Genomic DNA, 14408 nt, shown 5'->3' with positions numbered 1-14408 from the left:
TGGATTTCCCTGATGCCGAGCGATGTTGAGCACTTTTTCGTGTGTCTGTTGGTCATTTGGATGTCTTCTTTGGAAAAATATCTGTACATGTCTTCTGCCCATTTCTTGATTGGATTATTTGTTCTTTGGGTGTTGATTTTGATAAGTTCTTTATAGATTTTGGATACTAGCCCTTTATCTGATATGTCATTTGCAAATATTTTCTCCCATTCTGTCGGTTGTCTTTTGGTTTTGTGGACTGTTTCTTTTGCTGGGCAAAAGCTTTTTATCTTGATGAAATCCCAATAGTTCATTTTTGCCCTGGCTTCCCTTGCCTTTGGCGATGTTTCTAGGAAGAAGTTGCTGTGGCTGAGGTCAAAGAGGTTGCTACCTGTGTTCTCCTTTAAGATTTTGATGGACTCCTCTCTCACGTTTAGGTCTTTCAACCATTTGGAGTCTATTTTTGTGTGTGGTGTAAGGAAATGGTCCAGTTTCATTCTTCTGCATGTGGCTGTCCAATTTTCCCAACACCATTTGTTGAAGAGACTGTCTTTTTGCCATTGGACATTCTTTCCTGCTTTGTCAAAGATGAGTTGACCATAGAGTTGAGGGTCCATTTCTGGGCTCTCAATTCTGTTCCTTTGATCTATGTGTCTGTTTTTGTGCCAGTACCATACTGTCTTGATGATGACAGCTTTGTAATAGAGCTGGAAGTCCGGAATTGTGGTGCCGCCAGCTTTGCTTTTCTTTTTCAATATTCCTCTGGCTATTCGGGGTCTCTTGTGGTTCCATACAAATTTTAGGATTATTTGTTCCATTTCTTTGAAAAAAGTGGATGGTATTTTGATGGGGATTGCATTGAATGTGTAGATTGCTCTAGGTAGCATTGACATCTTCACAATGTCTGTTCTTCCAATCCATGAGCATGGAACGTTTTTCCATTTCTTTGTGTCTTCTTCAATTTCTTTCCTGAGTATTTTATAGTTTTCTGAGTACAGATCCTTTGCCTCTTTGGTTAAATTTATTCCTAGGTATCTTATGGTTTGGGGTGCAATTGTAAATGGGATCGACTCCTTGATTTGTCTCTCTTCTGTCTTGTTGTTGGTGTATAGGAATGCCACTGATGTCTGTGCATTGATTTTATATCCTGCTACTTGACTGAATTCCTGTATGAGTTCTAGCAGTTTTGGGGTGAAGTCTTTTGGGTTTTCCACATACAGTATCATATCATCTGCAAAGAGTGAGAGTTTGACTTCCTCTTTGCCGATTTGGATGCCTTTGATTTCTTTTTGTTGTCTGATTGCTGTGGCTAGGACTTCTAATACTATGTTGAATAGCAGTGGTGATAGGGGACATCCCTGCCATGTTCCTGACCTTAGGGGAAAAGCTGAGAGCTTTTCCCCATTGAGAATGATATTCGCTGTAGGTTTTTAATAGATGGCTTTTATGATATTGAGGTATGTACCCTCTATCCCTATACTCTGAAGAGTTTTGATCAAGAAAGGATGCTGTACTTTGTCAAATGCTTTTTCTGCATCTATTGAGAGGATCCTATGATTCTTGTTCTTTCTTTTGTTAATGTATTGTATCACGTTGATTGATTTGCGGATGTTAAACCAGCCTGGCAGCCCAGGGATAAATCCCACTTGGTCGTGGTGAATAATCCTTTTAATGTACTGTTGGATCCTATTGGCTAGTATTTTGGTGAGAATTTTTGCATCCATGTTCATCAAGGATATTGGTCTGTAGTTCTCCTTTTTGATGGGGTCTTTGTCTGGTTTTGGGATCAAGGGAATGGTGGCCTTATAAAATGAGTTTGGAAGTTTTCCTTCCATTTCTATTTTTTTGGAATAGTTTCAGGAGAATAGGTATTAATTCTTCTTTAAATGTCTGATAGAATTCCCCTGGGAAGCCATGTGGCCCGGGGCTTTTGTTTGTTGGGACATTTTTGATGACTGCTTCAATTTCCTTAGTGGCTATAGGTCTGTTCAGGTTTTCTATTTCTTCCTGGTTCAATTTTGGTAGTTGATACATCTCTAGGAATGCACTCCTTTCTTCCAGGTTATCTAATTTGCTGGCATAGAGTTGCTCATAATATGTTCTTATAATTGTTTGTATTTCTTTGGTGTTGGTTGTGATCTCCCCTCTTTCATTCATGATTTTGTTGATTTGGGTCATTTCTCTTTTCTTTTTGATAAGTCTGGCCAGGGGTTTATCAATCTTGTTAATTCTTTCAAAGAACCAGCTCCTAGTTTCGTTGATCTGTTCTACTGTTCTTTTGGTTTCTAGTTCATTGATTTCTGCTCTGATCTTTCTTATTTCTCTTCTCCTGCTGGGTTTAGGCTTTATTTGCTGTTCTTTCTCCAGCTCCTTTAGGTGTAGGGTTAGGTTGTGTATTTGAGACCTTTCTTGTTTCTTGAGAAAGGCTTGTATTGCTATATACTTTCCTCTCGGGACTGCCTTTGCTGTATCTCAAAGATTTTGAACAGTTGTGTTTTGATTTTCATTGGTTTCCATGAATTTTTTAAATTCTTCTTTAATTTCCTGGTTGACCCATTCATTCTTTAGTAGGATGCTCTTTAGCCTCCATGTATTTGAGTTCTTTCCGACTTTCCTCTTGTGATTGAGTTCTAATTTCAAAGCATTATGGTCTGAAAATATGCAGGGAATGATCCCAATCTTTTGGTACCAGTTGAGACCTGATTTGTGACCTAGGATGTGATCAATTCTGGAGAATGTTCCACGGGCACTAGAGAAGAATGTGTATTCCGTTGCTTTGGGATGGAATGTTCTGAATATGTCTGTGAAGTCCATTTGGTCCAGTGTGTCATGTAAAGTCTTTATTTCCTTGTTGATCTTTTGCTTAGATGATCTGCCCATTTCAGTTAAGGGGGTGTTAAAGTCCCCCACTATTATTGTATTGTTGTCAATGTGTTTCTTCGCTTTTGTTATTAATTGCCTTATATAATTGGCTGTGCCCACGTTAGGGGCATAGATATTTACAATTGTTAGATCTTCTTGTTGGATAGACCCTTTAAGTAGGATATAGTGTCCTTCCTCATCTCTTATTACAGTCTTTGTTTTAAAATCTAATTTGTCTGATATAAGGATGGCCACCCCAGCTTTCTTTTGGTGTCCATTAGCATGGTAAATGGTTTTCCACCCCCTCACTTTCAATCTGGGGGTGTCTTTGGGTCTAAAATGAGTCTCTTGCAGACAGCATATCGATGGGTCTTGTTTTTTAATCCAATCTGATAGCCTGTGTCTTTTGATTGGGGCATTGAGCCCATTTACATTCAGGGTAACTATTGAAAGGTATGAATTTAGTGCCATTGTATTGCCTGTAAGGTGACTGTTACTGTATATTGTCTGTGTTCTTTTCTGATCTATGCTGCTTTTAGGCTCTCTCTTTGCTTAGAGGACCCCTTTTAATATTTCTTGGAGGGCTGGTTTTGTGTTTGCAAATTCCTTTAGTTTTTGTTTGTCCTGGAAGCTTTTGATCTCTCCTATTTTCAATGACAGCCTAGCTGGATATAGTATTCTTGGCTGCATATTTTTCTCGTTTAGTGCTCTGAAGATATCATGCCAGTCCTTTCTGGCCTGCCAGGTCTCTGTGGATAGGTCTGTTGCCAATCTAATATTTCTACCATTGTAGGTTACATATCTCTTCTCCCGAGCTACTTTCAGGATTTTCTCTTTGTCTCTGAGACTTGTAAGTTTTACTATTAGATGTCGGGGTGTTGACCTATTTTTATTGATTTTGAGAGGGGTTCTCTGTGCCTCCTGGATTTTGATGCCTGTTTCCTTCCTCACATTAGGGAAGTTCTCTGCTATTATTTGCTCCAATATACCTTCTGCCCCTCTCTCTCTTTCTTCTTCTTCTGGGATCCCAATTATTCTAATGTTGTTTTGTCTCTTTGTATCGCTTATCTCTCGAATTCTGCCCTCGTGATCCTGTAGTTGTTTCTCTCTCTTTTTCTCAGCCTCTTTATTTTCCATCATTTGGTCTTCTATATCACTGATTCTCTCTTCTGCCTCATTTATCCTAGCAGTTAGTGCCCCCATTTTTGATTGCAGCTCATTAATAGCCTTTTTGATTTCGATTTGGTTAGATTTTAGTTCTTTTATTTCTCCAGAAAGGGTTTCTCTAATAACTTCCATATATGTACAAAATAAGGGTTGATACAATGAAGAGATGGAAGATGACTGTAAAGATGAAAATTATAAAGATTTTATAAAAGAAATTGATAAGATAAGTTGTTTGAAAAAAGAAAGAAGAAGATTAAAAAAAAAAAGAAAAAAGGGAGAGAATGTGAACAGGCAGGGGACTAGAACAAAGCCATACACTAGTGTTTTAGGGTATATTTTGATCTGTTAGAAGAAACTGTATCTCAAAATTTTAAAGAGAGAACAACTTATATATATATATGCCAAAAATAAGGGTAACTACTATGAAGGGATAAAATATGACTCTAAAAATGAAAAATAAAAAATGTTTTTTTTAAAAAAGGGATTGATAAGATGTTGGTTGAAAAAGGGAAAAAGAAAAATTAAAAAAAAAACAGTTAAAAAAATTAACTTTGATGAACTAATGAATCATGGGGAAAAAAAAGCCATGAATTCTATGTGCAGTATTCCCCTAGCGGTGGAGTTCTCCCGTTCTCCTTCATCGGTAAACTTGGTCTTGGCTTGCTGGCTGTTCGTGCTGATCTTCTGGGGGAGGGGCCCGTTGCCGTGGTTTCCAAATGTCTTTGCCGGAGGCTGAATTGCCCCGCCCTTATCGGTCGGTCCGGGCTAAGCAAGCTGCTCGGGTTCGCTCTCGGGAGCTTTTGTTCCCTGCAAGCTCTCGGTACAGCTTTGGAGGACCAGGGCAAAAATGGTGGCCTCCCAATCTCCACCCGGAGGAGCCGAGAACTCAGGACCCCACTCCTCAGTGTGCCCCGAGAGAAAAGCAGTCACTCCCGTCTCCCCGGTCTACGGCCGCACTCCGTGCTCACCCAGCCTGTGACCGAGCATTTCTATCTCTGGCACCCGACCCCGTGTGGGGTCTCCAAACCCAGCAGATCCCTGCGGTGCGCTCCCGCGCCGCTCCTCCCGGGGGAGGGAGGGGAGTCTCCCCGGCTCTGCCGCCTGTTGGGTCCCTGCTGGAGGAGCAGTGGCCCGACTGGGCCGCGGATCACAGTTTATGGCAACCCCGAGCTGAGAGCCCGCACCTCGGCTCCGTCTCTGCAGCCGGCTTCCCCGCTCCGATACCTGGGAGCTCTGCCGCACTCAGGCTCCCCAGGTCTTTCTGTGACCCCAAGGGTCCTGAGACCCCACTGTCCCGCGAGGATTCCACCCCCCGCTTAGCCACTGCAGCGACGTCCCTCAGCGGAGCCGACTTCTAAAAGGTCCGATTTTGTGCTCCGCGGCTCTAGCACTTGCCAGAAGCGGCCGACGGAGGCCCCTCCCCCGCCGTCTATCCTCCCGAATATCGCCTCGGATTCACTTCTCCGCACGTCCTACCTTCCAGAAAGTGGTCGCTTCTCTGTTCAGAGAGTTGTTGCTACTCTCCTCTTCGATCTCCTGTTGAGCTCGTAGGTGTTCACAATGGTTTGATCCCTATCCAGCTGAATTCCTGAGACCAGACGAAATCCAGGTCTCCTACTCCTCTGCCATCTTGCTCCGCCCCCCCACATTTCATTATATTTTTAAGGACTGAACGGAAATGGGTAAATAACTGGAAGATGGGCAGAGCTGAGCCATAGTTTTGAAAGATGATAGAAATGATATGTCCACAGCTGCAACCATTAAAAACATCCTTTATTTGGCCATGTACAGACTTGGTTTTAAAGAATGTATGTATTATTCTTAGATTCTTGGTTCTTCTTTTTTTTTTGTTTAAGATTTTATTTATTTATTTATTTGCCAGAGAGAGAGAGCAGAAGCAGGGGGAGCGGCAGAGGGAGAGGGAGAAGCAGGCTCCCTGTTGAGCAAGGAGCCAATATTGATACAGTGTTATTGACTCAAGTCTCTGTTTGTTCAGATTTCTTTAGCCTCTACCTAACGTCCCTTTTCTGTCCCAAGATCGCACTCAGGATCCCACATTGCATTCAAATGTCGTGTCTCCTCGGGTTCCTCCTGGCTGTGACAGTTTCTCAGTCTTGCCTTGTTTTTGATGAGCTTGACAGCTTTGAGATGTTCTGGGCAGGTGTTTCATAAAATGTACCTCAGTTAGGATTTTTTTTGGGTGTTCTTCTCATGATTAGACTGGGGTCAAGGGTTGTGGGGAGAAAGACCAGAGAGATCAAGTGCCCCTCTCGTCACATCGCATCCAAGGTGCCTGCATGACCTTCCATGGTTGATACCTGACTCAGATCACCTGGCTAAGGTACTATTCATCAGGTTTCACCACTGCAAGCTTAGTCTTTCTTCCCGTTTCATGCCATATTCTTGGGAAGAAAATCACTTTGCCCAGACCACACATAAGGGCTGGGTGTTACATTCCATGGCTTGCACAGCAGAGTATCTACAGAGATTATTTTGAATTCTGCATGGGAGACTTGTCTCTTCTCCCTGGCATGTGACTTTTCTTCTTTGTTTCTTGGCACTGAGCACACAGGTCTGTTAGAAAGTGCAACACCGGTGAGAATAGTCCCTGGGAAGGCATCCCCAGAGAGCTTGAGAAATAGGCTCCGGGTGGCCTCATGGGAGGCAGAACTCTGGCGAATGGTCAGGAAAACTGGATTTTTAGCTCTGGACTTGCCACTGCCATACCCAGTCACTTCCCCCTCTGGATATGTTCTAGTTCCTACTGGTGTGTGTGTGACAAAGTAGCCCAGCGCTTAGTGGTTTAAAAAATATTTTATTTTGCTCTCAATGTTGTGGGTCAGGAATTCCAGAAGGGCTCATTTGGGCAGTTCTTGCTTGAGGTCTCTTTTGTGGTTGCAACCAGACAGTGATTGAAGCTACAGGCCTATGGTGGCATGATGGGCTTGGGGACCCAAGATGGCTCACTCACAGGGTTGGCCGGCTGTCAGCTGCCCCGCTGGGATGCAACCAGCGTGTCTGCACGTGATCTGACCAGCATGGAAGTCTCAGGGAAATTGTACTTCTTTTATGGAAGGTCAGGGTCCAGGTAAGAATGTGCCAGCAAATAAGGTGGGAGCTGCTTCGACTTCTAATCCAGACTCAAAAGACCACACTACTTCATTTCCACCAAATTCTACTGGTTTTAAGCAAGTCCTTAAATTCAGCCCAGATTCAAGGGGACTGTAGACCCCATTTCTCTACAGGAGAAGTCTCAAATAACTTATAACTGTGTCATCAAACCCTTACAGGGTGTCGATTTCCCCATTTGAAAATTAGGGATATAGCTAAACTAAGTGATTCCTAACAACTCAGCTGGCCCCAGCATTCTTTAAGATCCTGCTATGGAGATAAAAACTTAATACTCTCATGGTCAGTCTCAAGTGATGGACGTTCAAGTTTATTTATCCTTCTTGTTGATCCATGTCCAGCCTGGGGATAGAGCCGTGAATGGCAGGCTCTCACAGACTGGGAGGTGGAACAGTACGGTAGCTAGGGGCGTGCACTGTGGGGCTATATCGCCTGGGTCAAAGGTTGGTTCCGTCGTTTGCTTAGAGTTGTGACCCTGGGCAAGTAGCCTGATGGCGCTGTGCCTCAATCTCCACATCTATGAACTAGGAGCTCTAATAATACCTACCTCGTAGGGTTGTGTCAGATAAAACTGGGTAGCACAGTGCTTAGAACAGCAGAAGTACTTAACAGACATCAGCTTTAATGTTTGCCATCTCAGGGTCTGAGCTTCGCTGATGCAATCTCCCCCTTTCATGGAGGAGGAAGTGGGCTAGTAGCCTGCCGGAGGTCACACAACGAGCTGGAGTCAGAGCTGGGATTCAAAGCCAGATCTTCAGGTACCAGGGCCTGCATGTCTTTCTCAAGGTCGCACGACCCGGCAAAGGGAAGTGCAGACGGTGACCGCTGACTCAGTTGCCCCCAGAATCCCCAAATGGTCCGACGGTTATTTGCCAAAGCAGGGCTGTCTGCCTCCGATTCATTGATTTATGGCCACATTTCTTAAGCAATTTATGGTGTGGTGACAATGTTTGGAAAACAGGATTTTTAGGAATTGGCCAAATTGATTAACCTTGTCCTCTGCACTTGTGCTTGGCACAAAACCTGGTTCTTTCTCCCCGGGATTAAAAAAAAAAAAAAAAAGATCCCCCGAGGATGAAGTTCTCAAGGGTACCATCTACTGAGAGAAACAGGCAAAAGATGTAGAAAGGGTTATTTCTCAGCTTGAGAAACCATTTGTTAAAGTTAGAACCTCCACACCTGACCTGATACAAAGATGGAACGTTTCTACTAGGGCCTTCCAGTTGTCCAGGATCAGAGAGATTTGCTAATAATAATTAGTGTTCGATGGACAAGTTTGAGCATTTAATATTCTAGCAATGTGCATTTTCTTATTTCATCCTTACAGCAGCGAGCACTAATATCCCCCCTTATATAAGTAGGGGTACTGAGCTAGAGTCACCTGTCTTTCCTGACATGCATCCATATTAATCTGACTCAAAGTGTCTCAACTTGATTTTGTTCCAGAAACCCTGTAACACATATACTCTGTGTTCTGCATTTACTTGCCTCATATGGGTCTCTCTTTTTTCATGGATGTAAAACTTCTTCCTGGCCAGATGGAGGGCATCTTGAGGTCCGGGCCAGAGTTGTTTCTTACCATTGTGTCAGGATGACAGACACAAAATAAGTCCTCACCGGGACACCTGCGTGGCTCAGTCTGTTAAGCATCTGCCTTCGGCTCAGATCATGATCCCAGGGTCCTGGGATCGAGCTCCGTGTGGGGCTCCCTGCTCAGCGGGGAGTCTGCTTGTTCCTCTCCCTCTGTCCCTCCCCCCTGCTCATTCTCTCTCTCTCTCTCTAATAAAATAAATAAAATCTTTAAAAAAAATAAGTCCTCATTACGTGTAACTCAAAAATCACTCGTCTTTTCTCTGTTTCTTAAAAGGAACTATAGAGAAGAGTTCTAAGTTACCTTAGACATTCAGGGCAAATTGTTTCCCTCCACTCTATGGGCTTTTAAAATAACAGCAACCGATATGGGGATTCACAGTTGTTATGGCAATAAGGACATATGAATTTGTGAGATTCGCTGATAATCGCCAATCTCCGGGGAGCCAAGAATGTTTAGTACATTGTTTTCCACGCCTCTAACAAGTTGTGACCTTCAGCTGAGTGGCATTTCGCATCATCTTCCAATTCACCACAAAGCCATTTGCAGGAAAATCTGGCTCATTCGATGCAATGTTCTAAATACAATTTAAAATCTAGTTACCAGAGGCCACAATTCTATTTTTCCCTCTTTGGTACATCTTTCTTTCTTCCTGAGGGCAGAATGGCATCAGAAAAAAGAGTGTTAAATTAGGGATTAAGATATCTAATTTTTTCTGGTCAGACTTTTAAAATTATACAATATACATACATTCGGAAAATGTACAGCTCAATAACTTATCACAAAGGGAACATCACCCAGGTTTTGTGTGAGACGCCAGGAAAGTCACCTCTTCTGGACCTCTAGTGTCCCCATCTGTTAGCCAAAAGGATCTTCTTGAGCATCGTCGAGAATATGTCATTCTTAATTACAACATCTCACTTCATCAGTTGAACTGTAATTTATCAAATTCTATATTGCTGGACACTTAGGGAGTTTGCGGGGCCTTTTTTCTCTTTATCATGAAGAATCCTTTGACAAGTAGCTTATCCCCAGTCTTGCTTGGATCCATGGTGATTACTCAGCAAAAATTTCTAGAAGTGGAATTTCTAGGTCAAGGAGGATCCTTGATTTTGAGCGCCTTTGCAAGGCACACGATTAGCATGAAGAAGAAAAATGATTTTGCCAAAGGCCCTGGGGCAACAAAAGACATTTGTAAATATGACGATGCTGATTTGGGGGAATAGGCAGTCAAGAAGAAATCATGCAGGGCGCCTGGGTTGCTCAGTCGTTAAGCGTCTGCCTTCGGCTCAGGTCATGATCCCAGGGTTCTGGGATCGAGCCCTGCATCGGTCTCCCTGCTCGGCGGGAAGCCTGCTTCTCCCTCTCCCACTGCCCCCTGCTTGCGTTCCCTCTCTCGCTGTGTCTCGCTCTGTCAAATAAATAAATAAAATCTTAAAAAAAAGAAGAAGAAGAAATCATGCAGGCGAAGAACGGCTTACTCGGGAGGCTAGAAGTTTTCTTGAGAATAATTACAGCTTGCCAGTTTCAAACTCACCAGCATCCCCCAAGAGGGTTAGAGACAGCTTACAATGAAAGAACCAGCATCCTGGAGTCAAAAGCTGTTCCCAATCCAGGAGCAAGGCAACAGACACGTTGCAAAATAGCTTTTCAAAAGCACTCAACACCCAGCTCAGGGTGAAAAATCTCTTTTAAAGTTCAGCCACGCTTTGGCCACTAGAGGGCACTAACAACACACATTTCCGGCCGGTGCCCGCCCTGTAGCGATTAGGGTGGGGTCCGTGCTGCCAGGTCTTATCTCCCTGAGATACAAAGTCGCAGGGCCCTGGGGTTCCAGAATTCCTGCTCGGAGGGGTCCTCCATCCTCCACACTCTGAGAACTTGAAGGTTCTGTAAGACAGCTGCTAGTTTTAACCATAAGAGGAGGTCAGTGGGCATAAGAGGAAAAAAGACAAGACTGCTCAAAATCATCATGGGGTCTTTGTGTGTGCGTTTTAACGTTTGTAATTGTTTTTCCACTTCTGAGAAATTGGATTCGTCCCCGAGTGACTTGCCACTCGTCAGCTTCCTCTCTCTGTTTCATTTGGCCTCGGAGGAGATACGCTTGGTTTTTATTTCCCTCATCTTGAAGAAATTTAGTGACACGGACAGTCTAATACACAGCCACATATCCTAGAACCTATACCTGGTGTAGTCCATAATTATTAATAATGAACGTAAAGCAGCAACTAATGTTTATGAGGCAGCCCCAGCGTTGATACTCTGGGTCTCAGACTCCAAAAAACAGCTATAGATGCCCGGGCTAATGGGAGCTGAGAGATGCACGGTGCACAGTCATGGCTTAGAGGGACTGGGGGCTTTTCTGAGTCCCCAAAACGTGGACTTGCTGATCACCATTCATACAAGCCTGGTCTTGTGTCTCTTGCCAAAGCACACACCCTCCTCTACCCAGGAGGACAGAAACACACTCCAACCTTCATCCCCTTCCCCCAACCAGAGTAGGCTCCCTTTGGGCTGAGTCTACATTTCCCTTTTGACCATTTTGCAGATTCGGGGAGCAGGCTTCCGAGAGAATTCGTCTCCCTGGCAAGCAGAGGGCAGAGGGAGACACTAGACATTGGCTTTCAATGGCTTTCCAGGTCTTTTAGAAAATACATTCTTTCTTTTTCCAGTGTATAACATATTTATTTTTTAAATGGCGATATGAGTGACATGTAACGTTGGGTTAGTTTTAGATGTACAACATAGTAATTTGATCCATGCGTATATTGCAAAACGATCACCACAATAAACTTAGTAAACATGCTCACATAGTTACAATATTTTTCTTGCCATGAGAACTGTTAAGATCTACTCTCCCAGCAACTTTCAAAGATACAAACAGCGTTGGTAACTACAGTATTTTGCTGTGCGTTGTATCTCCAGGACTTATTTTTCTTATAACTGGGTTTTGTGCCTTTTGGCCCCCTTCACCCATTTTGTCCACGCCCACCCCTTCCTCTGGCCCCCACCAGTCTGTTCCCTCTATCTGTGAGTCTGGTTTGAGATCACATGGCTTTGTCTTCTCCCGACTGCCACAATGCCCTCAAGGTCCATCTGTGTCGTTGCAAAAGTCAGGATTTCTTTCGAGCTTTATTTCTTAACCAAAAACGTGCCTGGAAGTCTCATCTTGTGCCCCAAATTAGGCCTAAGGAGGAGGTACAAATAAAGGAGTCTGAGCCGAGATTCGGGAAACCAGGGTGCACAACCTTCTAAAAGCCTCTTTTCTTAGCAAACAGAATAGAACCACACACATCCAGAGACCTGCTTCTTTCCCTCCCCCTTGGCTGCAAAGCCCTATGTCTTCCTTTTTCATGGTCTCCTCCTTTATCCCCAGGGGGCTTCTGTCCCTCTGGGGGTGAGTCTCTGGCTCCCAGCAAGCCGCCGGGGTCTGATAACTTTGGAAGGGGCACATTCTGAGCAGGAGGTACCTATCTCCCTAGCTTTTCATCGTGGAAGGAAAAGCATATGCTTTGGCAAAGATAAGTGACTCTGGTTTTAATTCGGACCCAACATCCATCTTGGCAAAAGCTAAAACTGGTTTGGAGGGATAAAAACCGTGGCACGGAGGTTAGACAGTCATGCCCTGCAAAGGAACGTCTGTGTGGAGATAAGCCTGCCTCTTTGGAGCGTGAGATGCTGTGACTGCTAGTACTTTGATTTTCTTCCCATCCCTCTCTTTCTTAAGAGACATTGCTCCTCCACACCTTCCTCTTCCTGCTTGAATGTTTATCCATGGAAATGCTTGGTGATTTCAACCAGTAACCAAGCTCTCCCATTGTGCCTGGCTGGAGACTTCTGAGCGGGAGCTTGCCCGGAGACCCTCTTGAGAAAGCGAGCACGTGAACCTGGGGGTTGCCAGGCGGTGCCTGAGATCCCATCCGAGCACAGAGAGAAAGAAACACATTGAATCAAAGAGCCTTCGCCCATGCCCTCCCCTTCTTCCCGCGCCCGGTGTTTTGAATCCGCTGAGTGTTGTATCAAATGTCGGTTCCTAAGTTTGTAGTTTGTCAGAGGGGTTCAAAGGCATCGCCCGAGATTTGGATGTAGTATAAACCAGTGGAATGTCTTGATGGTGTCTCTCAGAAACACGCTCTCCTATGAGGCAACAGGTCAAGGATGGAGTCCGGAAAAATCAAAGACTGCCCAGATTCTTTGGGGGAGCTTTGCTCAGAAGACTGGGCTTCACAACCACTGGACTGAGGGTGTCGTTCTCGTGGTGTTGGCTTCCCTCCCACTCTTTCTTGGATGCATTTGTGTGGTTAAGTCTTCCAAGAAAACTGGTCTTAGAGACTGAGAACTTGATAGTAAAAAGTTCCAACAGAGAAGTTCCCAAGAGATGGGCTACAGAGAATTTTAATACAAATTTAAAACTGAGTGCCTATTCAGCAGTCGACGCATAGAATTGAATGCCCATAAGTCCGCTGGGACCCTGGTAAGCATGGCATAAGGAAAGGCTCTTCAAATTCTTCATAGGGTCAAGGAGATGTTCAATGAAAGATAGGCCAACAGGCCTAAGATGCAAGCATAGAATCTAGAAGGTTAGAGTGACTTGCCTAAAGGCACTTCATAACTGCTCCTAATAATGGTAGAGCTAGATGGTGGTGGTGGTGGTGGAGGTGGTGATGGGGTAGGATGGTGGTGATGGTGGTGATGATGATGATTGTGGGGATGGAGATGATGGTGGAGAATGGAGACTAGATCCCAGATCCGAGTTTTCCTGGCACCTAACTCTTGGTACTGTAGCCTGCTGTCCTTTTAGCAAAAGATGTTGGAGGTAAAAGTTAACTCATCTAAGAGCACACAGGATGTCGTAACAGCAGTGTTGAACTTTAGTATTCAACATTATCAAGTTTATTGTATTTTTTTCCTCATGAAAACAGTGAACTCTTAACTAAAGCAAATATGGAAAATATATCAAAATTTAAAGGGGAAGTAGCAAGTATATCTGAGAGGTGAGATTTCAAGACATATCTGCTCCTCTTTTTTTCTTTTTTAAGATTTTATTTATTTATTTGAGAAGAGAGGGAGTGCATGCACACGAGTGGTGGGGGCGGGGAAGGAGAGGCAGAGGGAGAGGCAGAGAATCTCAGGCAGAGTCTGCGATGAGTGTGGAGCCCAACTCGGGGCTTGAGCCCGTGAGATCCCAAGAGATCATGACCTGAGCCGAAACCAAGTCAGTCACTTAACTGACTGTGCCACCCAGGTGCCCCAGGAATCCCTCTTAACACCCCAGATAGATGGTCCCCACATGGTTTTGGATACTGTTTGGTTTTTTTTTTAAGACTTTATTTATTCATTTGTCAGAGAGAGAGAGCACAAGTGGGGGAGCAGGAAAGGGAGAAGCAGGCTCCCCACTGAGCAGGGAGCCCCCACATGGAGCTCGATCCCAGGACCCTGGGATCATGATCTGAGCTGAAGGCAGCTGCTTAACTGACTGAGCCACCCAAGTGTCCCTTGGATACTGTCTTGATGGGGAGCTCTTTTCTCACACATGGCTCCTCCTATATATAACTATACAAATAAGTATGTATATAAAGGACTCTAACTGGGGTGCCTGAGTGGCTCAGTTGGTTGACTGCCTACTTTTGGCTCAGGTCATGATCTTGGGATCCTGGGATCGAGCCCTGAGTCAGGCTCC

Source organism: Zalophus californianus, chromosome 14, assembly GCF_009762305.2.
Source record: "Zalophus californianus isolate mZalCal1 chromosome 14, mZalCal1.pri.v2, whole genome shotgun sequence".
NCBI classification, from domain to species: Eukaryota; Metazoa; Chordata; class Mammalia; order Carnivora; family Otariidae; genus Zalophus; species Zalophus californianus.
The sequence above is the reverse complement of the archived record's forward strand: the minus strand, read 5'-3'. Positions refer to the sequence as shown.